The 24,750-nt window shown below is 44.3% G+C and overlaps 33 non-coding genes and 5 pseudogenes across 33 annotated transcripts; all 38 read left to right on the top strand.

Moving 5' to 3' along the window:
• The first annotated feature begins 2,067 nt into the window (after window positions 1–2,067).
• LOC147267322 (5S ribosomal RNA) lies at window positions 2,068–2,176 on the top strand (annotated as a pseudogene).
• A 310-nt stretch (window positions 2,177–2,486) lies between these two features.
• Window positions 2,487–2,605, top strand: LOC147267321 (5S ribosomal RNA). The gene has a single exon (XR_015115181.1). It is a non-coding gene; the product is annotated as a 5S ribosomal RNA (ribosomal RNA).
• A 311-nt stretch (window positions 2,606–2,916) lies between these two features.
• On the top strand, window positions 2,917–3,035 carry LOC147267320 (5S ribosomal RNA; annotated as a pseudogene).
• A 309-nt stretch (window positions 3,036–3,344) lies between these two features.
• LOC147267319 (5S ribosomal RNA) lies at window positions 3,345–3,463 on the top strand. Its single transcript, XR_015114838.1, has one exon. It is a non-coding gene; the product is annotated as a 5S ribosomal RNA (ribosomal RNA).
• Window positions 3,464–3,772: 309 nt separating this feature from the next.
• On the top strand, window positions 3,773–3,891 carry LOC147267318 (5S ribosomal RNA). The gene has a single exon (XR_015114827.1). It is a non-coding gene; the product is annotated as a 5S ribosomal RNA (ribosomal RNA).
• Window positions 3,892–4,201: 310 nt separating this feature from the next.
• On the top strand, window positions 4,202–4,320 carry LOC147267317 (5S ribosomal RNA). Its single transcript, XR_015114290.1, has one exon. It is a non-coding gene; the product is annotated as a 5S ribosomal RNA (ribosomal RNA).
• A 309-nt stretch (window positions 4,321–4,629) lies between these two features.
• LOC147267316 (5S ribosomal RNA) lies at window positions 4,630–4,748 on the top strand. Its single transcript, XR_015113485.1, has one exon. It is a non-coding gene; the product is annotated as a 5S ribosomal RNA (ribosomal RNA).
• Window positions 4,749–5,057: 309 nt separating this feature from the next.
• Window positions 5,058–5,176, top strand: LOC147267315 (5S ribosomal RNA). Its single transcript, XR_015113459.1, has one exon. It is a non-coding gene; the product is annotated as a 5S ribosomal RNA (ribosomal RNA).
• Window positions 5,177–5,486: 310 nt separating this feature from the next.
• Window positions 5,487–5,605, top strand: LOC147267314 (5S ribosomal RNA). The gene has a single exon (XR_015114171.1). It is a non-coding gene; the product is annotated as a 5S ribosomal RNA (ribosomal RNA).
• Window positions 5,606–5,915: 310 nt separating this feature from the next.
• LOC147267313 (5S ribosomal RNA) lies at window positions 5,916–6,034 on the top strand. Its single transcript, XR_015112748.1, has one exon. It is a non-coding gene; the product is annotated as a 5S ribosomal RNA (ribosomal RNA).
• Window positions 6,035–6,343: 309 nt separating this feature from the next.
• On the top strand, window positions 6,344–6,462 carry LOC147267312 (5S ribosomal RNA). Its single transcript, XR_015113458.1, has one exon. It is a non-coding gene; the product is annotated as a 5S ribosomal RNA (ribosomal RNA).
• A 310-nt stretch (window positions 6,463–6,772) lies between these two features.
• On the top strand, window positions 6,773–6,891 carry LOC147267311 (5S ribosomal RNA). The gene has a single exon (XR_015114170.1). It is a non-coding gene; the product is annotated as a 5S ribosomal RNA (ribosomal RNA).
• Window positions 6,892–7,200: 309 nt separating this feature from the next.
• LOC147267310 (5S ribosomal RNA) lies at window positions 7,201–7,319 on the top strand. The gene has a single exon (XR_015113629.1). It is a non-coding gene; the product is annotated as a 5S ribosomal RNA (ribosomal RNA).
• A 309-nt stretch (window positions 7,320–7,628) lies between these two features.
• On the top strand, window positions 7,629–7,747 carry LOC147267309 (5S ribosomal RNA). The gene has a single exon (XR_015113457.1). It is a non-coding gene; the product is annotated as a 5S ribosomal RNA (ribosomal RNA).
• Window positions 7,748–8,057: 310 nt separating this feature from the next.
• LOC147267308 (5S ribosomal RNA) lies at window positions 8,058–8,176 on the top strand. The gene has a single exon (XR_015114168.1). It is a non-coding gene; the product is annotated as a 5S ribosomal RNA (ribosomal RNA).
• Window positions 8,177–8,485: 309 nt separating this feature from the next.
• Window positions 8,486–8,604, top strand: LOC147267307 (5S ribosomal RNA). The gene has a single exon (XR_015113048.1). It is a non-coding gene; the product is annotated as a 5S ribosomal RNA (ribosomal RNA).
• A 310-nt stretch (window positions 8,605–8,914) lies between these two features.
• LOC147267306 (5S ribosomal RNA) lies at window positions 8,915–9,033 on the top strand. The gene has a single exon (XR_015114167.1). It is a non-coding gene; the product is annotated as a 5S ribosomal RNA (ribosomal RNA).
• Window positions 9,034–9,342: 309 nt separating this feature from the next.
• Window positions 9,343–9,461, top strand: LOC147267305 (5S ribosomal RNA). The gene has a single exon (XR_015113145.1). It is a non-coding gene; the product is annotated as a 5S ribosomal RNA (ribosomal RNA).
• A 309-nt stretch (window positions 9,462–9,770) lies between these two features.
• On the top strand, window positions 9,771–9,889 carry LOC147267304 (5S ribosomal RNA). The gene has a single exon (XR_015115455.1). It is a non-coding gene; the product is annotated as a 5S ribosomal RNA (ribosomal RNA).
• Window positions 9,890–16,863: 6,974 nt separating this feature from the next.
• On the top strand, window positions 16,864–16,982 carry LOC147267303 (5S ribosomal RNA). The gene has a single exon (XR_015112739.1). It is a non-coding gene; the product is annotated as a 5S ribosomal RNA (ribosomal RNA).
• A 310-nt stretch (window positions 16,983–17,292) lies between these two features.
• On the top strand, window positions 17,293–17,411 carry LOC147267302 (5S ribosomal RNA). Its single transcript, XR_015114166.1, has one exon. It is a non-coding gene; the product is annotated as a 5S ribosomal RNA (ribosomal RNA).
• A 310-nt stretch (window positions 17,412–17,721) lies between these two features.
• LOC147267301 (5S ribosomal RNA) lies at window positions 17,722–17,840 on the top strand. The gene has a single exon (XR_015114165.1). It is a non-coding gene; the product is annotated as a 5S ribosomal RNA (ribosomal RNA).
• Window positions 17,841–18,149: 309 nt separating this feature from the next.
• On the top strand, window positions 18,150–18,268 carry LOC147267300 (5S ribosomal RNA). The gene has a single exon (XR_015113628.1). It is a non-coding gene; the product is annotated as a 5S ribosomal RNA (ribosomal RNA).
• Window positions 18,269–18,578: 310 nt separating this feature from the next.
• Window positions 18,579–18,697, top strand: LOC147267299 (5S ribosomal RNA). Its single transcript, XR_015114164.1, has one exon. It is a non-coding gene; the product is annotated as a 5S ribosomal RNA (ribosomal RNA).
• Window positions 18,698–19,006: 309 nt separating this feature from the next.
• LOC147267298 (5S ribosomal RNA) lies at window positions 19,007–19,125 on the top strand. The gene has a single exon (XR_015112738.1). It is a non-coding gene; the product is annotated as a 5S ribosomal RNA (ribosomal RNA).
• A 309-nt stretch (window positions 19,126–19,434) lies between these two features.
• On the top strand, window positions 19,435–19,553 carry LOC147267297 (5S ribosomal RNA). The gene has a single exon (XR_015115454.1). It is a non-coding gene; the product is annotated as a 5S ribosomal RNA (ribosomal RNA).
• Window positions 19,554–19,863: 310 nt separating this feature from the next.
• LOC147267296 (5S ribosomal RNA) lies at window positions 19,864–19,982 on the top strand. Its single transcript, XR_015114163.1, has one exon. It is a non-coding gene; the product is annotated as a 5S ribosomal RNA (ribosomal RNA).
• A 309-nt stretch (window positions 19,983–20,291) lies between these two features.
• Window positions 20,292–20,410, top strand: LOC147267295 (5S ribosomal RNA). Its single transcript, XR_015113159.1, has one exon. It is a non-coding gene; the product is annotated as a 5S ribosomal RNA (ribosomal RNA).
• A 310-nt stretch (window positions 20,411–20,720) lies between these two features.
• On the top strand, window positions 20,721–20,839 carry LOC147267294 (5S ribosomal RNA). The gene has a single exon (XR_015114162.1). It is a non-coding gene; the product is annotated as a 5S ribosomal RNA (ribosomal RNA).
• A 309-nt stretch (window positions 20,840–21,148) lies between these two features.
• Window positions 21,149–21,267, top strand: LOC147267293 (5S ribosomal RNA). The gene has a single exon (XR_015112790.1). It is a non-coding gene; the product is annotated as a 5S ribosomal RNA (ribosomal RNA).
• A 310-nt stretch (window positions 21,268–21,577) lies between these two features.
• Window positions 21,578–21,696, top strand: LOC147267292 (5S ribosomal RNA; annotated as a pseudogene).
• A 309-nt stretch (window positions 21,697–22,005) lies between these two features.
• Window positions 22,006–22,124, top strand: LOC147267291 (5S ribosomal RNA). The gene has a single exon (XR_015114816.1). It is a non-coding gene; the product is annotated as a 5S ribosomal RNA (ribosomal RNA).
• Window positions 22,125–22,434: 310 nt separating this feature from the next.
• On the top strand, window positions 22,435–22,553 carry LOC147267290 (5S ribosomal RNA). Its single transcript, XR_015115323.1, has one exon. It is a non-coding gene; the product is annotated as a 5S ribosomal RNA (ribosomal RNA).
• Window positions 22,554–22,862: 309 nt separating this feature from the next.
• Window positions 22,863–22,981, top strand: LOC147267289 (5S ribosomal RNA). The gene has a single exon (XR_015113037.1). It is a non-coding gene; the product is annotated as a 5S ribosomal RNA (ribosomal RNA).
• Window positions 22,982–23,290: 309 nt separating this feature from the next.
• LOC147267288 (5S ribosomal RNA) lies at window positions 23,291–23,409 on the top strand (annotated as a pseudogene).
• Window positions 23,410–23,719: 310 nt separating this feature from the next.
• LOC147267287 (5S ribosomal RNA) lies at window positions 23,720–23,838 on the top strand (annotated as a pseudogene).
• Window positions 23,839–24,147: 309 nt separating this feature from the next.
• LOC147267286 (5S ribosomal RNA) lies at window positions 24,148–24,266 on the top strand. The gene has a single exon (XR_015115452.1). It is a non-coding gene; the product is annotated as a 5S ribosomal RNA (ribosomal RNA).
• A 310-nt stretch (window positions 24,267–24,576) lies between these two features.
• Window positions 24,577–24,695, top strand: LOC147267285 (5S ribosomal RNA). The gene has a single exon (XR_015115387.1). It is a non-coding gene; the product is annotated as a 5S ribosomal RNA (ribosomal RNA).
• The last annotated feature ends 55 nt before the right edge of the window (window positions 24,696–24,750 follow it).

The following is a 24,750-nucleotide window of genomic DNA, read 5'->3' as shown; positions in this document are numbered from 1 at the left end:
TCAGGTGAGAGGCAGGTTTCACCCTGGACAGGTAGCCAGTCCATTGCAGACAGAATACCCACGCAGGCACGGAGAGAACATGCACACACCACACAGAAAGAACCTGTGCTCGAGCCAGGACTTGAACTTGCTTTGAGGCGACACTGTTAACAACGGTACCACCGTGCCACCCATTGACTGTAACACATTGTAAACAATATACACTCTTGTTATCATACAACACGTAGCCCTGTACAAAAATCAAATAAATTACATCGCATAAAAAGCAGAAAGAGATGTGTTAAAAAGTTCAAAAATAAATAGAGTTCATGATCTTTAAAATTGGTTATAATGTGAGCAGGTTAAAAGCATAAATATAATATGTAACATTTAAAAAGTAAAACTATTTACAGTTAAAAAATAAATTCATATAAAGGTCTTTAAGTTCTCTGAGTCTGTAAAAGATCAGTGATCTGAGAATAAGGAGAGGGGAAGAAGCCGTGTTTATATGTAACCTCAATTGTTACCTGTCAATCATTTCATTCCTGTCTTATCTTTGGGTGTATTAAGACCGCAAAAGCCAATGAGAGGAAAGTTACTGTGTAAGGGGTGGGACTAGTGGCGCAGGTTTGTGAGGTGAGTAGTTAGCGCGCATGGGGAGAGAAACAGAGGCAATAATCAGAGAGCGAAGAGGGGAGGCATCGTTTGTGTGGAGAGCATTTAAGTTTATTTTGGAGGTCGACGACTGGTGGTCCTGATATAAACTTCTGTGTGACCTTCGAGAGGTGAATATTTATGCCTGTATTTGCGCTTTATCTAACTGTTATAGTGAAAAGAGACTGGATGTGTACATGGTTAGCGACGTGCTAGCTAGGGATAGCATTCCGTGCTAATGTGCCTGCAGATCGTAGCTTTAGCGTTGTAATATGTTTGGAGCGAAAGTAAAGGTAATGCAAATTCGACACGAGATAATGTTTGATAATTGTGGCTAAATTAAGATAATATGCTTGAAGGAGACGGACATTGGAGAGAGAGAGACGGGTTTCCATCCGATGGCTCTGCTGTTCTGCTGTGCCTTGTCCTGCTGTGTTTTCTTCTTCGTGACTTTCGCTGTCCCGCCATTGCGTGTGAGTGTTTGGATTGTGACTTCCACCGCCATTGCCATTACCATTCAGACTCTCATCCTCCATTCCCGTTCTCCCCCTTCTAATAAAACCCTGGATTTGTGAGGACTAACATACACATGCACTTGCTTTTATTGTGTGCTCAGCTGCGAGTGAAGCGGCCATTACAGTTGTGAAGCCCCGACCGCACACGAGCTTCAATAAACAGGCCTGAAACAGGTAAAAATTAAATTTAAGGTGTTTCATATGAATGTGTGTGTGCCCACAGGTAAAATATTGAGTTTTAGTTGTTGTAAATTAAAGAATACCGGTTTAGAAGGTAACTTAAGGATTCTGAAAGGGATTAAATATGATGTATATTTTAAAAAAACAAAAGGGTTATCTTTTGTAGAGGAAACTTTTTTTCCTTACAATTGAGGTGTAAAGGATGACTTGAGGGTATTTTATGTGAAACTATCCAACTAAAAAAGATTTTTATTTTCAGTGAAACGAAAGTTCAGAACCAAGAAAGACACTGTTTGTTTTGTTTTGAAAATCCTCTTACTCATTGATAATAATTTAGTTCATTGTATTTTTATAATACTAGAATATATTCAATTTTTATTTCATCCATCTCTGTGAACAAGTACCTGTGAAGGATTAATTTGCAATTCTTTTAACTTCAGCTTGAGGAAAGGGCAGCTTTGAGTCTTTGGGGACCAGCATGAGCGAGCTTCCCTCACGCACTTCTTCTTGAAGCGCCTTTCCGCAGCTTTGAAATTGAATGTCATGCAGCGTGTAATTTGAAGAAGACAGATGGCAGATGCAGTACTTTTCTCTAGATGACATCAACATTCTTTTCTTTATATTGACAGGACACCTATTTGGCGTGTGAAAAGTCCCTGAGGCTGTTGCGCATCACGTTTTTTCTGAGGTTGTAAAGTGAGTGAAATGGATATAGAGCCCATGTATGTCAGAGTCAAGGGCTTACGGCCTTACCACTCTGAACACGCCGGATCTCGGAAGCTAAGCAGGGTCGGTCCTGGTTAGTACTTGGATGGGAGACCGCCTGGGAATACCAGGTGCTGTAAGCTTTTTTGTTTCATTGTGAGGAAAGGGCAGCTTTGAGTCTTTGGGGACCAGCATGAGCGAGCTTCCCTCACACACCTTTTCTTGAAGCGCCTTTCGCAGCTTTGAAATTGAATGTCATGCAGCGTGTAATTTGAAGTAGACAGATGGCAGATGCAGTAGTTCTCTCTCGATGACATTAACATTCTTTTCGTTGTATTGACAGGACACCTATTTGGCGTGTGAAAAAACCCTGAGGCTGTTGCGCATCGCTTTTTTTCTGAGGTTGTAAAGTGAGTGAAATGGATATAGAGCCCATATGTGTCACAGTCAAGGGCTTACGGCCATACCACTCTGAACACGCCCGATCTCGTCTGATCTCGGAAGCTGAGCAGGGTTGGGCCTGGTTAGTACTTGGATGGAAGACCGCCTGGGAATACGAGGTGCTGTAAGCTTTTTTTTTTCTTTGTGAGGAAAGGGCAGCTTTGAGTCTTTGGGGACCAGCATGAGCGAGCTTCCCTCACACACCTTTTCTTGAAGCGTTTTTCCACAGGTTTGAAATTGAATGTCATGCAGCGTGTAATTTGAAGTAGACAGATGACAGATGCAGTACTTTTCTCTCAATGACATCAACATTCTTTTCGTTGTATTGACAGGAAACCTATTTGGCGTGTGAAAAGACCGTGAGGCTGTTGCATGTCACTTTTTTCCTGAGGTTGTAAAGTGTGTGAAATGGATATAGAGCCCATGTGTGTCAGAGTCAAGGGCTTACGGCCATCCCACTCTGAACACGCCCGATCTCGTCTGATCTCGGAAGCTAAGCAGGGTTTGGCCTGGTTAGTACTTGGATGGAAGACCGCCTGGGAATACCAGGTGCTCTAAGCTTTTTTGTTTCATTGTGAGGAAAGGGCCGCTTTGAGTCTTTGGGGACCAGCATGAGCGAACTTCCTTCACACACCTTTTCTTGAAGCGCCCTCTGCAGCTTTGGAATGGAATTTCATGCAGTGGTTAATTTGAAGAAGACAGATGGCAGATGCAGTACTTTTCTCTCAATGACATCAACATTCTTTTCTTTTATTGACAGGACACCGATTTGGCGTGTGAAAAGACCCTGAGGCTGTTGGGCATCACTTTTTTTCTGAGGTTGTAAAGTGTGTGAAATGGATATAGAGCCCATGTGTGTAAGAGTAAAGGGCTTACGGCCATACCACTCTGAACACGCCCGATCTCGTCTGATCTCGGAAGCTAAGCAGGGTCGGGCCTGGTTAGTACTTGGATGGGAGACCGCCTGGGAATACCAGGTGCTGTAAGCTTTTTTGTTTCATTGTGAGGAAAGGGCAGCTTTGAGTGTTTGGGGACCAGCATGAGCGAGCTTCCCTCACACACCTTTTCTTGAAGCGCCCTCCACAGCTTTGGAATGGAATGTCATGCAGTGGTTAATTTGAAGTAGACAGATGGCAGATGCAGTACTTTTCTCTAGATGACATCAACATTCTTTTCTTTTATTGACAGGACACCTATTTGGCGTGTGAAAAGACCCTGAGGCTTTTGCGCTTCACTTTTTTTCTGATGTTGTAAAGTGAGTGAAATGGATATAGAGCCCATGTGTGTAAGAGTCAAGGGCTTACGGCCATACCACTCTGAACACGCCCGATCTCGTCTGATCTCGGAAGCTAAGCAGGGTCGGGCCTGGTTAGTACTTGGATGGGAGACCGCCTGGGAATACCAGGTGCTGTAAGCTTTTTTGTTTCATTGTGAGGAAAGGGCAGCTTTGAGTGTTTGGGGACCAGCATGAGCGAACTTCCCTCACACACCTTTTCTTGAAGCGCCCTCCACAGCTTTCGAATGGAATGTCATGCAGTGTGTAATTTGAAGTAGACAGATTGCAGATGCAGTACTTTTCTCTAGATGACATCAACATTCTTTTCTTTGTATTGACAGGACAACTATTTGGTGTGTAAAAAGGCCGTGAGGCTGTTGCACATCACATTTTTTTTGAAGTTGTAAAGTGAGTGAAATGGATATAGAGCCCATGTGTGTGAGAGTCAAGGGCTTACGGCCATACCACTCTGAACACGCCCGATCTCGTCTGATCTCGGAAGCTTAGCAGGGTCGGGCCTGGTTAGTACTTAGATGGAAGACCGCCTGGGAATACCAGGTGCTGTAAGCTTTTTTGTTTCATTGTGAGGAAAGGGCCGCTTTGAGACTTTGGGGACCAGCATGAGCGAGCTTCCCTCACACACCTTTTCTTGAAGGGCCCTCTGCAGCTTTGGAATGGAATTTCATGCAGTGGTTAATTTGAAGAAGACAGATGGCAGATGCAGTACTTTTCTCTCGATGACATCAACATTCTTTTGTTTTATTGACAGGACACCGATTTGGCTTGTGAAAAGACCCTGAGGCTGTTGCGCATCACTTTTTTTCTGAGGTTGTAAAGTGTGTGAAATGGATATAGAGCCCATGTGTGTGAGAGTCAAGAGCTTACGGCCATACCACTCTGAACACGCCCGATCTCGTCTGATCTGGGAAGCTAAGCAGGGTTGGGCCTGGTTAGTACTTGGATGGGAGACCGCCTGGGAATACCAGGTGCTGTAAGCTTTTTTGTTTCATTGTAAGGAAAGGGCAGCTTTGAGTGTTTGGGGACCAGCATGAGCGAGCTTCCCTCACACACCTTTTCTTAAAGCGCCCTCCACAGCTTTGGAATGGAATGTCATGCAGTGGTTAATTTGAAGTAGACAGATGGCAGATGCAGTACTTTTCTCTAGATGACATCAACATTCTTTTCTTTTATTGACAGGACACCGATTTGGCGTGTGAAAAGACCCTGAGGCTTTTGCGCATCACTTTTTTTCTGAGGTTGTAAATTGTGTGAAATGGATATAGAGCCCATGTGTGTCAGAGTCAAAGGCTTATGGCCATACTACTCTGAACACGCCCGATCTCGTCTGATCTCGGAAGCTAAGCAGGGTCGGGCCTGGTTAGTACTTGGATGGAAGACCGCCTGGGAATACCAGGTGCTGTAAGCTTTTTTATTTCTTTGTGCGGAAAGGGCAGCTTTGAGTGTTTGGGGACCAGCATGAGCGAGCTTCCCTCACACACCTTTTCTTGAAGCGCCCTCCACAGCTTTCGAATGGAATGTCATGCAGTGTGTAATTTGAAGTAGACAGATTGCAGATGCAGTACTTTTCTCTAGATGACATCAACATTCTTTTCTTTGTATTGACAGGACAACTATTTGGTGTGTAAAAAGGCCGTGAGGCTGTTGCACATCACATTTTTTTTGAAGTTGTAAAGTGAGTGAAATGGATATAGAGCCCATGTGTGTGAGAGTCAAGGGCTTACGGCCATACCACTCTGAACACGCCCGATCTCGTCTGATCTCGGAAGCTTAGCAGGGTCGGGCCTGGTTAGTACTTGGATGGAAGACCGCCTGGGAATACCAGGTGCTGTAAGCTTTTTTGTTTCATTGTGAGGAAAGGGCCGCTTTGAGACTTTGGGGACCAGCATGAGCGAGCTTCCCTCACACACCTTTTCTTGAAGGGCCCTCTGCAGCTTTGGAATGGAATTTCATGCAGTGGTTAATTTGAAGAAGACAGATGGCAGATGCAGTACTTTTCTCTCGATGACATCAACATTCTTTTGTTTTATTGACAGGACACCGATTTGGCTTGTGAAAAGACCCTGAGGCTGTTGCGCATCACTTTTTTTTTTGAGGTTGTATAGTGTGTGAAATGGATATATAGCCCATGTGTGTGAGAGTCAAGAGCTTACGGCCATACCACTCTGAACACGCCCGATCTCGTCTGATCTTGGAAGCTAAGCAGGGTTGGGCCTGGTTAGTACTTGGATGGGAGACCGCCTGGGAATACCAGGTGCTGTAAGCTTTTTTGTTTCATTGTAAGGAAAGGGCAGCTTTGAGTGTTTGGGGACCAGCATGAGCGAGCTTCCCTCACACACCTTTTCTTAAAGCGCCCTCCACAGCTTTGGAATGGAATGTCATGCAGTGGTTAATTTGAAGTAGACAGTTGGCAGATGCAGTACTTTTCTCTAGATGACATCAACATTCTTTTCTTTTATTGACAGGACACCGATTTGGCGTGTGAAAAGACCCTGAGGCTTTTGCGCATCACTTTTTTTCTGAGGTTGTAAATTGTGTGAAATGGATATAGAGCCCATGTGTGTCAGAGTCAAAGGCTTATGGCCATACTACTCTGAACACGCCCGATCTCGTCTGATCTCGGAAGCTAAGCAGGGTCGGGCCTGGTTAGTACTTGGATGGAAGACCGCCTGGGAATACCAGGTGCTGTAAGCTTTTTTATTTCTTTGTGAGGAAAGGGCAGCTTTGAGTGTTTGGGGACCAGCATGAGCGAGCTTCCCTCACACACCTTTTCTTGAAGCGCCCTCCACAGCTTTCGAATGGAATGTCATGCAGTGTGAAATTTGAAGTAGACAGATTGCAGATGCAGTACTTTTCTCTAGATGACATCAACATTCTTTTCTTTGTATTGACAGGACAACTATTTGGTGTGTAAAAAGACTGTGAGGCTGTTGCACATCACATTTTTTTTGAGGTTGTAAAGTGAGTGAAATGGATATAGAGCCCATGTGTGTGAGAGTCAAGGGCTTACGGCCATACCACTCTGAACACGCCCGATCTCGTCTGATCTCGGAAGCTTAGCAGGGTCGGGCCTGGTTAGTACTTGGATGGAAGACCGCCTGGGAATACCAGGTGCTGTAAGCTTTTTTGTTTCATTGTGAGGAAAGGGCCGCTTTGAGACTTTGGGGACCAGCATGAGCGAGCTTCCCTCACACACCTTTTCTTGAAGGGCCCTCTGCAGCTTTGGAATGGAATTTCATGCAGTGGTTAATTTGAAGAAGACAGATGGCAGATGCAGTACTTTTCTCTCGATGACATCAACATTCTTTTGTTTTATTGACAGGACACCTATTTTGCGTGTGAAAAGACCCTGAGGCTTTTGCGCATCACTTTTTTTCTGAGGTTGTAAATTGTGTGAAATGGATATAGAGCCCATGTGTGTGAGAGTCAAGAGCTTACGGCCATACCACTCTGAACACGCCCGATCTCGTCTGATCTCGGAAGCTAAGCAGGGTTTGGCCTGGTTTGTACTTGGATGGGAGACCGCCTGGGAATACCAGGTGCTGTAAGCTTTTTTGTTTCATTGTGAGGAAAGGGCAGCTTTGAGTGTTTGGGGACCAGCATGAGCGAGCTTCCCTCACACACATTTTCTTAAAGCGCCCTCCACAGCTTTGGAATGGAATGTCATGCAGTGGTTAATTTGAAGTAGACAGATGGCAGATGCAGTACTTTTCTCTAGATGACATCAACATTCTTTTCTTTTATTGACAGGACACCGATTTGGCGTGTGAAAAGACCCTGAGGCTTTTGCGCATCACTTTTTTTCTGAGGTTGTAAATTGTGTGAAATGGATATAGAGCCCATGTGTGTCAGAGTCAAAGGCTTATGGCCATACTACTCTGAACACGCCCGATCTCGTCTGATCTCGGAAGCTAAGCAGGGTCGGGCCTGGTTAGTACTTGGATGGAAGACCGCCTGGGAATACCAGGTGCTGTAAGCTTTTTTATTTCTTTGTGAGGAAAGGGCAGCTTTGAGTGTTTGGGGACCAGCATGAGCGAGCTTCCCTCACACACCTTTTCTTGAAGCGCCCTCCACAGCTTTCGAATGGAATGTCATGCAGTGTGAAATTTGAAGTAGACAGATTGCAGATGCAGTACTTTTCTCTAGATGACATCAACATTCTTTTCTTTGTATTGACAGGACAACTATTTGGTGTGTAAAAAGACTGTGAGGCTGTTGCACATCACATTTTTTTTGAGGTTGTAAAGTGAGTGAAATGGATATAGAGCCCATGTGTGTGAGAGTCAAGGGCTTACGGCCATACCACTCTGAACACGCCCGATCTCGTCTGATCTCGGAAGCTTAGCAGGGTCGGGCCTGGTTAGTACTTGGATGGAAGACCGCCTGGGAATACCAGGTGCTGTAAGCTTTTTTGTTTCATTGTGAGGAAAGGGCCGCTTTGAGACTTTGGGGACCAGCATGAGCGAGCTTCCCTCACACACCTTTTCTTGAAGGGCCCTCTGCAGCTTTGGAATGGAATTTCATGCAGTGGTTAATTTGAAGAAGACAGATGGCAGATGCAGTACTTTTCTCTCGATGACATCAACATTCTTTTGTTTTATTGACAGGACACCTATTTGGCGTGTGAAAAGACCCTGAGGCTGTTGCGCATCACTTTTTTTCTGAGGTTGTAAAGTGTGTGAAATGGATATAGAGCCCATGTGTGTGAGAGTCAAGAGCTTACGGCCATACCACTCTGAACACGCCCGATCTCGTCTGATCTCGGAAGCTAAGCAGGGTTGGGCCTGGTTAGTACTTGGATGGGAGACCGCCTGGGAATACCAGGTGCTGTAAGCTTTTTTGTTTCATTGTGAGGAAAGGGCAGCTTTGAGTGTTTGGGGACCAGCATGAGCGAGCTTCCCTCACACACATTTTCTTGAAGCGCCCTCCACAGCTTTCGAATGGAATGTCATGCAGTGTGTAATTTGAAGTAGACAGATTGCAGATGCAGTACTTTTCTCTAGATGACATCAACATTTTTTTCTTTGTATTGACAGGACAACTATTTGGTGTGTAAAAAGACCGTGAGGCTGTTGCACATCACATTTTTTTTGAGGTTGTAAAGTGAGTGAAATGGATATAGAGCCCATGTGTGTGAGAGTCAAGGGCTTACGGCCATACCACTCTGAACACGCCCGATCTCGTCTGATCTCGGAAGCTTAGCAGGGTCGGGCCTGGTTAGTACTTGGATGGAAGACCGCCTGGGAATACCAGGTGCTGTAAGCTTTTTTGTTTCATTGTGAGGAAAGGGCCGCTTTGAGTCTTTGGGGACCAGCATGAGCGAGCTTCCCTCACACACCTTTTCTTGAAGCGCCCTCTGCAGCTTTGGAATGGAATTTCATGCAGTGGTTAATTTGAAGAAGACAGATGGCAGATGCAGTACTTTTCTCTCGATGACATCAACATTCTTTTCTTTTATTGACAGGACACGTATTTGGCGTGTGAAAAGACCCTGAGGTTGTTGCGCATCACTTTTTTTCTGAGGTTGTAAATTGTGTGAAATGGATATAGAGCCCATGTGTGTCAGAGTCAAGGGCTTACGGCCATACCACTCTGAACACGCCCGATCTCGTCTGATCTCGGAAGCTAAGCAGGGTCGGGCCTGGTTAGTACTTGGATGGAAGACCGCCTGGGAATACCAGGTGTTGTAAGCTTTTTTATTTCTTTGTGAGGAAAGGGCAGCTTTGAGTGTTTGGGGACCAGCATGAGCGAGCTTCCCTCACACACCTTTTCTTGAAGCGCCCTCCACAGCTTTGGAATGGAATGTCATGCAGTGGTTAATTTGAAGTAGACAGATGGCAGATGCAGTACTTTTCTCTAGATGACATCAACATTCTTTTCTTTTATTGACAGGACACCTATTTGGCGTGTGAAAAGACCCTGAGGCTTTTGCGCTTCACTTTTTTTCTGAGGTTGTAAAGTGAGTGAAATGGATATAGAGCCCATGTGTGTAAGAGTCAAGGGCTTACGGCCATACCACTCTGAACACGCCCGATCTCGTCTGATCTCGGAAGCTAAGCAGGGTCGGGCCTGGTTAGTACTTGGATGGGAGACCGCCTGGGAGTACCAGGTGCTGTAAGCTTTTTTGTTTCATTGTGAGGAAAGGGCAGCTTTGAGTGTTTGGGGACCAGCATGAGCGAGCTTCCCTCACACACCTTTTCTTGAAGCGCCCTCCACAGCTTTCGAATGGAATGTCATGCAGTGTGAAATTTGAAGTAGACAGATTGCAGATGCAGTACTTTTCTCTAGATGACATCAACATTCTTTTCTTTGTATTGACAGGACAACTATTTGGTGTGTAAAAAGACTGTGAGGCTGTTGCACATCACATTTTTTTTGAGGTTGTAAAGTGAGTGAAATGGATATAGAGCCCATGTGTGTGAGAGTCAAGGGCTTACGGCCATACCACTCTGAACACGCATGCGCCAATCAGACGGTACGCTGACAGCACGACACACGGAGGTCGCGGACTCCGCTTTTCCCATTTCTTTCGTTTTTTTCAGCCTTTTTCATTGTTCTTCCTTATTTTCCGTGCATTTTTGGTTCGTTTTTAGAGTGAACATTTTTTCCCCCCGACAGTTTTTATACTGATCGGGGGAGGTCAATTTGAGTTTTTTTTTTTCCTAATGGAAAACTTTCGGACGGACCAAATGGATTTGAACTCTGCAAACGGACTTCAGATTACGAGCATGGAAAACGGACTTGACATAAACGCACAAACAGGTGAAGAAAATGAAAAATGGTTGCTTGTTAAAAGAAACAATCAGAAACGAAACATGAAGAAGTCGGAAGGAAAACTGCCGGAGGGAAATGCGAGAGCGGCTTCCGCAGCGACAGCGGGGGAAAGACGGCGAGCAGCGGCTGATTCAGAGGAGATGAGCGCTGGAGCCGGTCCACAGGCAACGAGAGCTGGTGGCCTGAAGAACAGAGCTGAAGACGTGGTTCCGAGAAGACCTGGGCAGCGAGGAGCTACTGGAGAGGCGGCGGAGAGTGAGAGAGAATTGGCGGCGGAAAGAGATGCGGCGTCTGGTGGGGAAAGGCAGCTGCAGCAGCGACATGGAGCGGCGAAATCTGCGGGTGGCGACCACAAGTATGACAGAGAACTGACGGTCAGTGTCGAGGTAACTGGGCAGGATGAAGTCCCAGTTCTCGAATTAATGAGATGCATAAGAGCACTGTGTGGAGGTTTAATAGCCTGTAGGGCGACAGGGCCGCAGAAATATGAAATTACCATGTCACACATCAAAGGGAAAGAGAGAATCCTAGATGGTTTCAAAATTGGGGACAACACGGTGCATGTCAAAGATCTGTGTAATGATGAACTCATGGTTTCTTTTTTAAGCTTACCAGCTTACATCAGAGATGAGGAAATTTTACAGAAGCTAGAAGGGTGGGGAGTCTCAGCGGCATCAACTATAAGGAGGAGGATGTGGCCGGGTACGCAAATTGCTGATGGGACGCGGTTTCTCAAAGTAAAGTTTACAGATAAAGTCCAATCTCTGCCTTATTCAGCACGGTTTGACACAGCAATGGGACCGGAATATTTCAGGGTCATACATGATAGGCAGGCTAGGGTGTGTAGGATGTGCCTCCAGCCGGGGCACATCCTAAGGGACTGTCCTGAGTTCTCCTGCCATAAGTGTGGTGTCCAGGGGCATTATGCAAGGGAGTGCAACAGGAAACCTAATAAGATACAGAAATGTGAGGTGTGTTGGAACAAAATTGATGAATGTAATTGTAATTATAGTGATGAGGATATTGTGGTGGAATCTGGATCTGAGGAGCTGTACAGTGAGATGGAAGGTTTAAGTGAGGGAGGAACGGAGGATGAGGAGGAAGATGACGAGGTGGGTAGTGGCGCCGCCAAGCAGGCTGCTGGTGAGGGTTACGCCCCTCAGAGAACCCAGAGCCCTCCTAAAGTGGTGCAGAGCCCAGGCACAAGGCTTGGTTCAAGTCTGAATGACATGAGCACTGACTCAGGCCCACAGCAGAGAGGAAAGGATGGAGGAGGAAACGGGTCCGAAAAGGAGCCGGAGCCTTCTCAACTCCTGGAATCAATGGAGGTGGGGGATACCCCAAGAGAATTGCAGCCGGCGGCAGCCACATCCACCAGGGTACCTACCTTAAATGTGCCCTCCACCTTCCCTCCTCAGAGTAGATCAAACAGTGACTCGGAAATGGACTTTGCCACAATAAAAAATATTCGGAAAAAGCACACCTCAATAAAAGATGCTGCGATGAAGAAAAAACAGAAGAAAGAAGGAGGGAGAGGTAAAAAATCTTGAGGGAAAATTGGCTGTTTAAAGGTTTTTTTGGTCTGACCATGTTTCTGCTGCACTCCCTTAATGTCAATGGACTCCGCACTTATGGCAGGATGACCGCCATTTTACTTAAAAGCAAGTGTGACATTCTCTGCTTACAGGAGACAAGGTGGGAAGGGGATAGCGTGGCGGCAGCAAGCAAAATGTGGGGAGGAGATGTCTTTTTTAGCAACGGCACAAGTAAATCTTGTGGCGTAGCTATTTTAGTAAAAAAGACTATAAGTACCAATAGCAAGTTAATATATCATGACAAGAAAGGTAGAATACTTATTATAGATGTTTGCATAAACAATAGAACATACAGAATTGTTAACATATATGCCAGTAACTGTGAAAAGGAAAGGAAAATGTTTCTAAACAGTATAAGCAGATGGATAGATCATAGAACCATAATAATAGGAGATTTCAATATCGCATTAACTAAGGATGATATATCAATTAACAATGTATACAAGAATGACACAAGCAGAACTGAGCTATATAATTTAATGAATATTCACAATTTGACAGATGTATGGAGAATTCACAACCCATTCAAGAAAGAGTACTCCAGAAGACAGGTTGTGCAGGGAAAAATGAAACAAGCCAGAATAGATTTATGTCTAGCGGCCCCTGAAGCAACAAAACAGATCAATAAAATACAATATAATTATAACGCATGGAGTGATCACGCAACAATTGAGTGTTACTTGGGTGCTGCAGGAGGTTTCAGGGGGGGAGGTACCTGGTGCCTCAACTCCAGCCTCCTGGCAGATTCAACTTACGTTAAAAAAATCACAAAACTGCTTGATTATGCAAAAATTGAAATGAAAATAGAAAATAATTTTATAGAAAAGTGGGAAATTCTAAAGCAAAGAATTAAAAGAAGTAGTATAAATTATAGTAAAGAGAAAAAGTGGAGAGAGGAGCTGGAAGAAAATCGACTAAGAAAATTAATCAATCATGAAATAGCATTATTTGATAAAGAACCTAACAGAAACACAGAAAACTATGAATTATATAAAGCAAAACTAGTAAACATAGAAAAAATAAAATGCAGAGGTGCAATGATAAGAAGCAGAGTTAAAAATTTAGTAGAAGGAGAAAAATGCACCGCATATTTTTTGGGGCTCGAAAAGCAAAAACAAAACAAAACTATAATCGAAAAAATCAACGATATAACTGGAAAAGAATATGACGATCAAGAAAATATACTAAGAGTAACTACAGAGTTTTATAAAGAATTATTTGATAATGGATATAGCAATAGCGAAGAGGTAGACAAGTTGTTATCAAATATCCAAACTAGTATTTCAGTGGAGGATAAGGAATGGTCTGATGCACAAATTACTATTAATGAGATAAAGACGGCAATAGATAGCTTAAATAAAAACAAAAGTCCAGGGGTAGATGGTTTAACAGCAGAATTTTATATTTGTTTCAAAGAGCAGATAGCTCCCCTGTTGCTGTCATTGTACCACTCAATGGAACGGGAACAGAGAACATCCAATACATTCACTGCAGGAATAATTTCACTTATCTACAAAAATAAAGGTTCAAAACAGGATATAACAAACTATAGACCAATAAGTTTACTCAATACAGATTACAAGATACTGACCAAAACACTGGCAAACAGGCTTAAACTTACAATAGGGACCATTATTGGTAATACACAGGCATACGGCATACCAGATAGAGACATCATAGATACGATCCTTACAATAAAGGATACCGTCAGGACAATGGCAGCACAGGGGGGGTATCTGCTCGGAATTGATTTGGAGAAAGCATTCGACAGAGTAGAACATCTTTTCTTATATAAAACTTTAAAAAGATTTGGATACGGTGAAGGCTTTATTAAATGGATTAAATTATTATACGATAACGCATACAGTCAAATAAAGATAAATGGACAACTAACAGAAAAGATCAAATTAAAAAGATCGGTAAGGCAAGGATGCCCGCTTTCAGCTCTTTTATACAGTATTGTTGCTGAGCCACTAGCTTTAAGTATAATGAATGATAAGAATATTATAGGTATAAAAACATATAGAGACAAAGTCGTTAAAATAGCACAATTTGCGGATGATATCAATATAATGTTTAAAAATGAAGAAAATTTAAATTATATTATAAAACATCTAGAAAGATATGAAAAAGCATCAGGAGCTAAGGTTAACAGAAATAAGTCAGAAATGATGGAATTCGGTAAAAATAGTTTAAAAAATAATTGGGGTTTTAGCACTAAAGAATACAGGAAAATACTGGGTGTATACATTGGTAAAAATGAAGGGGAAGCCAGGGACTTAGGGTGGAGAGAACTTGTAAAAAAGGTAGAAAATACACTTAATTTATGGAGAAGTAGGGGTTTAAGCCTGAGAGGAAAGGTAATTGTCATCAATGCCTTAATACTGTCAAAAATTAATCATGTTTTGGGGGCCTGTGAGCTACCGCAGTGGGCACTAAATTCGCTCAATGAAGCGATCTCCTCCTTCCTTTGGAGGGGAAAGGGAAATTCGATCGCTCATCGGGTGATAATTGCTAATAAAAGGGAGGGGGGATTAGGACTAATTGACATCAGTGCAAAAAAAGATGCACTCAGGGCCAAATTAGTTAGAAATTTTCTCGATTCGAACAGGCAGTACCCCTGGGAGGACACAATGGCGGGCTACCTGGCTGAGTACGGGGAGGGGGAGAAACTCCCTCTTTATCACCTCCTTCCTGGGAAAAGCCATGGCTCGCTACCGATGTTCTACCAGGAGGTGCTAGAGGCATGGGGCAAATTCCTGCCCCACCTCAGGCCTAAGTGCAGTCAGAAAAGTCATGTGCTGCAGTTACCTTTTCTCGAAAGCACCTTTTTCACACACAATGGTAGGACACTTAAATGCAGGGCACTTCAGCAACATAATATAACAAGGGTCGGTCAAGTGGTGGGGGAAAGGGGTCTGTTCAGTCTCAGGAAAGTCACAACCCAACTCAAAAAAACAGGGACACCGTGCAGAAAGGATTACCTAAATGGACTAGGTAACAAAATCAACAGAAACATAACCTCACTGTGGAGAAACTTAATCATCACGGACAAATCGAGAGCAGACCCCGAACTCCCACCGCTTGAGCTTGTCACACAGTACACAGGGAAAGAGCTGTCACAGGTGAAAACAAAGGACTGGTACACCATAGGGATTAACTCAATGAAACGCACTCCAAAAGCAGAAAAACACTGGGCACAATTATTCAAGGGAATACCGATAGGAAAAATCTGGCAAAACCTTAACATACCTTACATGGACAGCAATACTTTCAAGCTAGAATTCAATATCAGACACAGGAGAATTTTCACAGGAATCAAATTACACCAGATTAATAAGGAAAACTACAGTAGGACATGCCAAATCTGCAATAAAGAACCGGAAGACCAGGAGCATCTATTCATCAACTGCAAGGAATCGGATAAATTCAGGAATTTCATCAGGATGCTACTGCAAGAGCACTGCAATTTCAGTTTGACAGATGAAACACTATGGACATGGACTCTTCTCTTTGGTACAACACTGAAACAAAAGGATCAGAACAGGACTCTCATAAATACCATACTCACTTTTGCAAAAAAATCAATATGGACAACTAGAAACTACGCTCTCTATGAAAAGAAGAAAATAAACATATTTGGGGTTTTTTACACAACACTCTTGACGCACCTACAAATCCTACATGACATGGACAAGGATATTTTTGAAAACACTTTCTGCAGGAAAAACACATTTTTCAACATAGCAAATGGCAAAATTGAAATAAACAAGATTGACAATGGTATGTTTTCTCTTCAAATTCCCAGCTAAGTAGTCTCTTTTTTTTATAAAGCAAAGTATTTTTCAAATTTAATAAAGGGGTGAGCAAATTGGGTGGTTTATGTTTTTGGTGTGTTTAACATTTCATTTTGATAAAATTTCATTTAAAAAAAAAAAAAAAAAAAAAATTGTGTGTGTGAAACTTCACGACAGGAATTTGTTCTTTTTAGTCCCATGAGTTTTTTTTGTCTCTCTTTAATTTTTATTTATTTTTTTTTGGAATGACCTGCATTGCTCCAGTGGCTGTAGGCACATAGTGTTGGTTTATTTGTCTAAATTTAACTTAATTAAAAAAAAAAAAAAAAAAAAAAAAAAAACTCTGATGGTGTTTTCATCAAGTTCGAGGTGTATCAAGGGTGGGTTTTTTTTTTTGGTAAGATTTCTTTCCTGAAGGAATTTATTTTTTATATAATTGTTAAATTTTGTCATGTAAATAAGAATGTACAGTTGGTAAAAATGTATGATGTATTTTTGATAATAAAAGACAAAAAAAAAAAAAACACGCCCGATCTCGTCTGATCTCGGAAGCTTAGCAGGGTCGGGCCTGGTTAGTACTTGGATGGAAGACCGCCTGGGAATACCAGGTGCTGTAAGCTTTTTTGTTTCATTGTGAGGAAAGGGCCGCTTTGAGACTTTGGGGACCAGCATGAGCGAGCTTCCCTCACACACCTTTTCTTGAAGGGCCCTCCGCAGCTTTGGAATGGAATTTCATGCAGTGGTTAATTTGAAGAAGACAGATGGCAGATGCAGTACTTTTCTCTCGATGACATCAACATTCTTTTGTTTTATTGACAGGACACCTATTTGGCGTGTGAAAAGACCCTGAGGCTGTTGCGCATCACTTTTTTTCTGAGGTTGTAAAGTGTGTGAAATGGATATAGAGCCCATGTGTGTGAGAGTCAAGAGCTTACGGCCATACCACTCTGAACACGCCCGATCTCGTCTGATCTCGGAAGCTAAGCAGGGTCGGGCCTGGTTAGTACTTGGATGGAAGACCGCCTGGGAATACCAGGTGCTGTAAGCTTTTTTATTTCTTTGTGAGGAAAGGGCAGCTTTGAGTGTTTGGGGACCAGCATGAGCGAGCTTCCCTCACACAGCTTTTCTTGAAGCGCCCTCCACAGCTTTCGAATGGAATGTCATGCAGTGTGAAATTTGAAGTAGACAGATTGCAGATGCAGTACTTTTCTCTAGATGACATCAACATTCTTTTCTTTGTATTGACAGGACAACTATTTGGTGTGTAAAAAGACTGTGAGGCTGTTGCACATCACATTTTTTTTGAGGTTGTAAAGTGAGTGAAATGGATATAGAGCCCATGTGTGTGAGAGTCAAGGGCTTACGGCCATACCACTCTGAACACGCCCGATCTCGTCTGATCTCGGAAGCTTAGCAGGGTCGGGCCTGGTTAGTACTTGGATGGAAGACCGCCTGGGAATACCAGGTGCTGTAAGCTTTTTTATTTCTTTGTGAGGAAAGGGCAGCTTTGAGTGTTTGGGGACCAGCATGAGCGAGCTTCCCTCACACACCTTTTCTTGAAGCGCCCTCCACAGCTTTCGAATGGAATGTCATGCAGTGTGAAATTTGAAGTAGACAGATTGCAGATGCAGTACTTTTCTCTAGATGACATCAACATTCTTTTCTTTGTATTGAAAGGACAACTATTTGGTGTGTAAAAAGACTGTGAGGCTGTTGCACATCACATTTTTTTTGAGGTTGTAAAGTGAGTGAAATGGATATAGAGCCCATGTGTGTGAGAGTCAAGGGCTTACGGCCATACCACTCTGAACACGCCCGATCTCGTCTGATCTCGGAAGCTTAGCAGGGTCGGGCCTGGTTAGTACTTGGATGGAAGACCGCCTGGGAATACCAGGTGCTGTAAGCTTTTTTGTTTCATTGTGAGGAAAGGGCCGCTTTGAGACTTTGGGGACCAGCATGAGCGAGCTTCCCTCACACACCTTTTCTTGAAGGGCCCTCTGCAGCTTTGGAATGGAATTTCATGCAGTGGTTAATTTGAAGAAGACAGATGGCAGATGCAGTACTTTTCTCTCGATGACATCAACATTCTTTTGTTTTATTGACAGGACACCTATTTGGCGTGTGAAAAGACCCTGAGGCTGTTGCGCATCACTTTTTTTCTGAGGTTGTAAAGTGTGTGAAATGGATATAGAGCCCATGTGTGTGAGAGTCAAGAGCTTACGGCCATACCACTCTGAACACGCCCGATCTCGTCTGATCTCGGAAGCTAAGCAGGGTTTGGCCTGGTTTGTACTTGGATGGGAGACCGCCTGGGAATACCAGGTGCTGTAAGCTTTTTTGTTTCATTGTGAGGAAAGGGCAGCTTTGAGTGTTTGGGGACCAGCATGAGCGAGCTTCCCTCACACACATTTTCTTGAAGCGCCCTCCACAGCTTTCGAATGGAATGTCATGCAGTGTGTAATTTGAAGTAGACAGATTGCAGATGCAGTACTTTTCTCTAGATGACATCAACATTTTTTTCTTTGTATTGACAGGACAACTATTTGGTGTGTAAAAAGACCGTGAGGCTTTTGCACATCACATTTTTTTTGAGGTTGTAAAGTGAGTGAAATGGATATAGAGCCCATGTGTGTGAGAGTCAAGGGCTTACGGCCATACCACTCTGAACACGCCCGATCTCGTCTGATCTCGGAAGCTTAGCAGGGTCGGGCCTGGTTAGTACTTGGATGGAAGACCGCCTGGGAATACCAGGTGCTGTAAGCTTTTTTGTTTCATTGTGAGGAAAGGGCCGCTTTGAGTCTTTGGGGACCAGCATGAGCGAGCTTCCCTCACACACCTTTTCTTGAAGCGCCCTCTGCAGCTTTGGAATGGAATTTCATGCAGTGGTTAATTTGAAGAAGACAGATGGCAGATGCAGTACTTTTCTCTCGATGACATCAACATTCTTTTCTTTTATTGACAGGACACGTATTTGGCGTGTGAAAAGACCCTGAGGTTGTTGCGCATCACTTTTTTTCTGAGGTTGTAAATTGTGTGAAATGGATATAGAGCCCATGTGTGTCAGAGTCAAGGGCTTACGGCCATACCACTCTGAACACGCCCGATCTCGTCTGATCTCGGAAGCTAAGCAGGGTCGGGCCTGGTTAGTACTTGGATGGAAGACCGCCTGGGAATACCAGGTGCTGTAAGCTTTTTTATTTCTTTGTGAGGAAAGGGCAGCTTTGAGTCTTTGGGGACCAGCATGAGCGAGCTTCCCTCACACACCTTTTCTTGAAGCGCCCTCCACAGCTTTGGAATGGAATGTCATGCAGTGGTTAATTTGAAGTAGACAGATGGCAGATGCAGTACTTTTCTCTAGATGACATCAACATTCTTTTCTTTTATTGACAGGACACCTATTTGGCGTGTGAAAAGACCCTGAGGCTTTTGCGCTTCACTTTTTTTCTGAGGTTGTAAAGTGAGTGAAATGGATATAGAGCCCATGTGTGTAAGAGTCAAGGGCTTACGGCCATACCACTCTGAACACGCCCGATCTCGTCTGATCTCGGAAGCTAAGCAGGGTCGGGCCTGGTTAGTACTTGGATGGGAGACCGCCTGGGAGTACCAGGTGCTGTAAGCTTTTTTGTTTCATTGTGAGGAAAGGGCAGCTTTGAGTGTTTGGGGACCAGCATGAGCGAGCTTCCCTCACACACCTTTTCTTGAAGCGCCCTCCACAGCTTTCGAATGGAATGTCATGCAGTGTGAAATTTGAAGTAGACAGATTGCAGATGCAGTACTTTTCTCTAGATGACATCAACATTCTTTTCTTTGTATTGACAGGACAACTATTTGGTGTGTAAAAAGACTGTGAGGCTGTTGCACATCACATTTTTTTTGAGGTTGTAAAGTGAGTGAAATGGATATAGAGCCCATGTGTGTGAGAGTCAAGGGCTTACGGCCATACCACTCTGAACACGCCCGATCTCGTCTGATCTCGGAAGCTTAGCAGGGTCGGGCCTGGTTAGTACTTGGATGGAAGACCGCCTGGGAATACCAGGTGCTGTAAGCTTTTTTGTTTCATTGTGAGGAAAGGGCCGCTTTGAGACTTTGGGGACCAGCATGAGCGAGCTTCCCTCACACACCTTTTCTTGAAGGGCCCTCTGCAGCTTTGGAATGGAATTTCATGCAGTGGTTAATTTGAAGAAGACAGATGGCAGATGCAGTACTTTTCTCTCGATGACATCAACATTCTTTTGTTTTATTGACAGGACACCTATTTGGCGTGTGAAAAGACCCTGAGGCTGTTGCGCATCACTTTTTTTCTGAGGTTGTAAAGTGTGTGAAATGGATATAGAGCCCATGTGTGTGAGAGTCAAGAGCTTACGGCCGTACCACTCTGAACACGCCCGATCTCGTCTGATCTCGGAAGCTAAGCAGGGTTGGGCCTGGTTAGTACTTGGATGGGAGACCGCCTGGGAATACCAGGCGCTGTAAGCTTTTTTGTTTCATTGTGAGGAAAGGGCAGCTTTGAGTGTTTGGGGACCAGCATGAGCGAGCTTCCCTCACACACATTTTCTTGAAGCGCCCTCCACAGCTTTCGAATGGAATGTCATGCAGTGTGTAATTTGAAGTAGACAGATTGCAGATGCAGTACTTTTCTCTAGATGACATCAACATTTTTTTCTTTGTATTGACAGGACAACTATTTGGTGTGTAAAAAGACCGTGAGGTTGTTGCACATCACATTTTTTTTGAGGTTGTAAAGTGAGTGAAATGGATATAGAGCCCATGTGTGTGAGAGTCAAGGGCTTACGGCCATACCACTCTGAACACGCCCGATCTCGTCTGATCTCGGAAGCTTAGCAGGGTCGGGCCTGGTTAGTACTTGGATGGAAGACCGCCTGGGAATACCAGGTGCTGTAAGCTTTTTTGTTTCATTGTGAGGAAAGGGCCGCTTTGAGTCTTTGGGGACCAGCATGAGCGAGCTTCCCTCACACACCTTTTCTTGAAGCGCCCTCTGCAGCTTTGGAATGGAATTTCATGCAGTGGTTAATTTGAAGAAGACAGATGGCAGATGCAGTACTTTTCTCTCGATGACATCAACATTCTTTTCTTTTATTGACAGGACACGTATTTGGCGTGTGAAAAGACCCTGAGGTTGTTGCGCATCACTTTTTTTCTGAGGTTGTAAATTGTGTGAAATGGATATAGAGCCCATGTGTGTCAGAGTCAAGGGCTTACGGCCATACCACTCTGAACACGCCCGATCTCGTCAGATCTCGGAAGCTAAGCAGGGTCGGGCCTGGTTAGTACTTGGATGGAAGACCGCCTGGGAATACCAGGTGCTGTAAGCTTTTTTATTTCTTTGTGAGGAAAGGGCAGCTTTGACTCTTTGGGGACCAGCATGAGCGAGCTTCCCTCACACACCTTTTCTTGAAGCGCCCTCCACAGCTTTCGAATGGAATGTCATGCAGTGTGTAATTTGAAGTAGACAGATTGCAGATGCAGTACTTTTCTCTAGATGACATCAACATTCTTTTCTTTGTATTGACAGGACAACTATTTGGTGTGTAAAAAGGCCGTGAGGCTGTTGCACATCACATTTTTTTTGAGGTTGTAAAGTGAGTGAAATGGATATAGAGCCCATGTGTGTGAGAGTCAAGGGCTTACGGCCATACGACTCTGAACACGCCCGATCTCGTCTGATCTCGGAAGCTTCGCAGGGTCGGGCCTGGTTAGTACTTGGATGGAAGACCGCCTGGGAATACCAGGTGCTGTAAGCTTTTTTGTTTCATTGTGAGGAAAGGGCCGCTTTGAGACTTTGGGGACCAGCATGAGCGAACTTCCCTCACACACCTTTTCTTGAAGGGCCCTCTGCAGCTTTGGAAAGGAATTTCATGCAGTGGTTAATTTGAAGAAGACAGATGGCAGATGCAGTACTTTTCTCTCGATGACATCAACATTCTTTTGTTTTATTGACAGGACACCGATTTGGCGTGTGAAAAGACCCTGAGGCTTTTGCGCTTCACTTTTTTTCTGAGGTTGTAAAGTGAGTGAAATGGATATAGAGCCCATGTGTGTAAGAGTCAAGAGCTTACGGCCATACCACTCTGAACACGCCCGATCTCGTCTGATCTCGGAAGCTAAGCAGGGTCGGGCCTGGTTAGTACTTGGATGGGAGACCGCCTGGGAATACCAGGTGCTGTAAGCTTTTTTGTTTCATTGTGAGGAAAGGGCAGCTTTGAGTGTTTGGGGACCAGCATGAGCGAGCTTCCCTCACACACCTTTTCTTGAAGCGCCCTCCACAGCTTTCGAATGGAATGTCATGCAGTGTGTAATTTGAAGTAGACAGATTGCAGATGCAGTACTTTTCTCTAGATGACATCAACATTCTTTTCTTTGTATTGACAGGACAACTATTTGGTGTGTAAAAAGGCCGTGAGGCTGTTGCACATCACATTTTTTTTGAGGTTGTAAAGTGAGTGAAATGGATATAGAGCCCATGTGTGTGAGAGTCAAGGGCTTACGGCCATACCACTCTGAACACGCCCGATCTCGTCTGATCACGGAAGCTTAGCAGGGTCGGGCCTGGTTAGTACTTGGATGGAAGACCGCCTGGGAATACCAGGTGCTGTAAGCTTTTTTGTTTCATTGTGAGGAAAGGGCCGCTTTGAGACTTTGGGGACCAGCATGAGCGAACTTCCCTCACACACCTTTTCTTGAAGGGCCCTCTGCAGCTTTGGAAAGGAATTTCATGCAGTGGTTAATTTGAAGAAGACAGATGGCAGATGCAGTACTTTTCTCTCGATGACATCAACATTCTTTTGTTTTATTGACAGGACACCGATTTGGCGTGTGAAAAGACCCTGAGGCTGTTGCGCATCACTTTTTTTCTGAGGTTGTAAAGTGTGTGAAATGGATATATAGCCCATGTGTGTGAGAGTCAAGAGCTTACGGCCATACCACTCTGAACACGCCCGATCTCGTCTGATCTCGGAAGCTAAGCAGGGTTGGGCCTGGTTAGTACTTGGATGGGAGACCGCCTGGGAATACCAGGTGCTGTAAGCTTTTTTGTTTCATTGTGAGGAAAGGGCAGCTTTGAGTGTTTGGGGACCAGCATGAGCGAGCTTCCCTCACACACCTTTTCTTGAAGCGCCCTCCACAGCTTTGGAATGGAATGTCATGCAGTGGTTAATTTGAAGTAGACAGATGGCAGATGCAGTACTTTTCTCTAGATGACATCAACATTCTTTTCTTTTATTGACAGGACACCGATTTGGCGTGTGAAAAGACCCTGAGGCTGTTGCGCATCACTTTTTTTCTGAGGTTGTAAATTGTGTGAAATGGATATAGAGCCCATGTGTGTCAGAGTCAAACGCTTATCGCCATACTACTCTGAACACGCCTGATCTCGTCTGATCTTGGAAGCTAAGCAGGGTCGGGCCTGGTTAGTACTTGGATGGAAGACCGCCTGGGAGTACCAGGTGCTGGAAGCTTTTTTGTTTCATTGTGAGGAAAGGGCAGCTTTGAGTGTTTGGGGACCAGCATGAGCGAACTTCCCTCACACACCTTTTCTTGAAGCGCCCTCCACAGCTTTCGAATGGAATGTCATGCAGTGTGTAATTTGAAGTAGACAGATTGCAGATGCAGTACTTTTCTCTAGATGACATCAACATTCTTTTCTTTGTATTGACAGGACAACTATTTGGTGTGTAAAAAGGCCGTGAGGCTGTTGCACATCACATTTTTTTTGAGGTTGTAAAGTGAGTGAAATGGATATAGAGCCCATGTGTGTGAGAGTCAAGGGCTTACGGCCATACCACTCTGAACAAGCCCGATCTCGTCTGATCTCGGAAGCTTAGCAGGGTCGGGCCTGGTTTGTACTTGGATGGAAGACCGCCTGGGAATACCAGGTGCTGTAAGCTTTTTTGTTTCATTGTGAGGAAAGGGCCGCTTTGAGACTTTGGGGACCAGCATGAGCGAGCTTCCCTCACACACCTTTTCTTGAAGGGCCCTCTGCAGCTTTGGAATGGAATGTCATGCAGTGGTTAATTTGAAGTAGACAGATGGCAGATGCAGTACTTTTCTCTAGATGACATCAACATTCTTTTCTTTTATTGACAGGACACCTATTTGGCGTGTGAAAAGACCCTGAGGCTGTTGCGCTTCACTTTTTTTCTGAGGTTGTAAAGTGAGTGAAATGGATATAGAGCCCATGTGTGTAAGAGTCAAGGGCTTACGGCCATACCACTCTGAACACGCCCGATCTCGTCTGATCTCGGAAGCTAAGCAGGGTCGGGCCTGGTTAGTACTTGGATGGGAGACCGCCTGGGAGTACCAGGTGCTGTAAGCTTTTTTGTTTCATTGTGAGGAAAGGGCAGCTTTGAGTGTTTGGGGACCAGCATGAGCGAGCTTCCCTCACACACCTTTTCTTGAAGCGCCCTCCACAGCTTTCGAATGGAATGTCATGCAGTGTGAAATTTGAAGTAGACAGATTGCAGATGCAGTACTTTTCTCTAGATGACATCAACATTCTTTTCTTTGTATTGACAGGACAACTATTTGGTGTGTAAAAAGACTGTGAGGCTGTTGCACATCACATTTTTTTTGAGGTTGTAAAGTGAGTGAAATGGATATAGAGCCCATGTGTGTGAGAGTCAAGGGCTTACGGCCATACCACTCTGAACACGCCCGATCTCGTCTGATCTCGGAAGCTTAGCAGGGTCGGGCCTGGTTAGTACTTGGATGGAAGACCGCCTGGGAATACCAGGTGATGTAAGCTTTTTTGTTTCATTGTGAGGAAAGGGCCGCTTTGAGACTTTGGGGACCAGCATGAG

Source organism: Aulostomus chinensis, chromosome 4 (genome assembly GCF_037954235.1).
Source record: "Aulostomus chinensis isolate RoL2024-O1b breed Wild chromosome 4, RoL_Achi_v1.0, whole genome shotgun sequence".
In the NCBI taxonomy this organism is placed as follows: Eukaryota; Metazoa; Chordata; class Actinopteri; order Syngnathiformes; family Aulostomidae; genus Aulostomus; species Aulostomus chinensis.
This window is presented reverse-complemented; position numbering and strand designations above follow the sequence as displayed.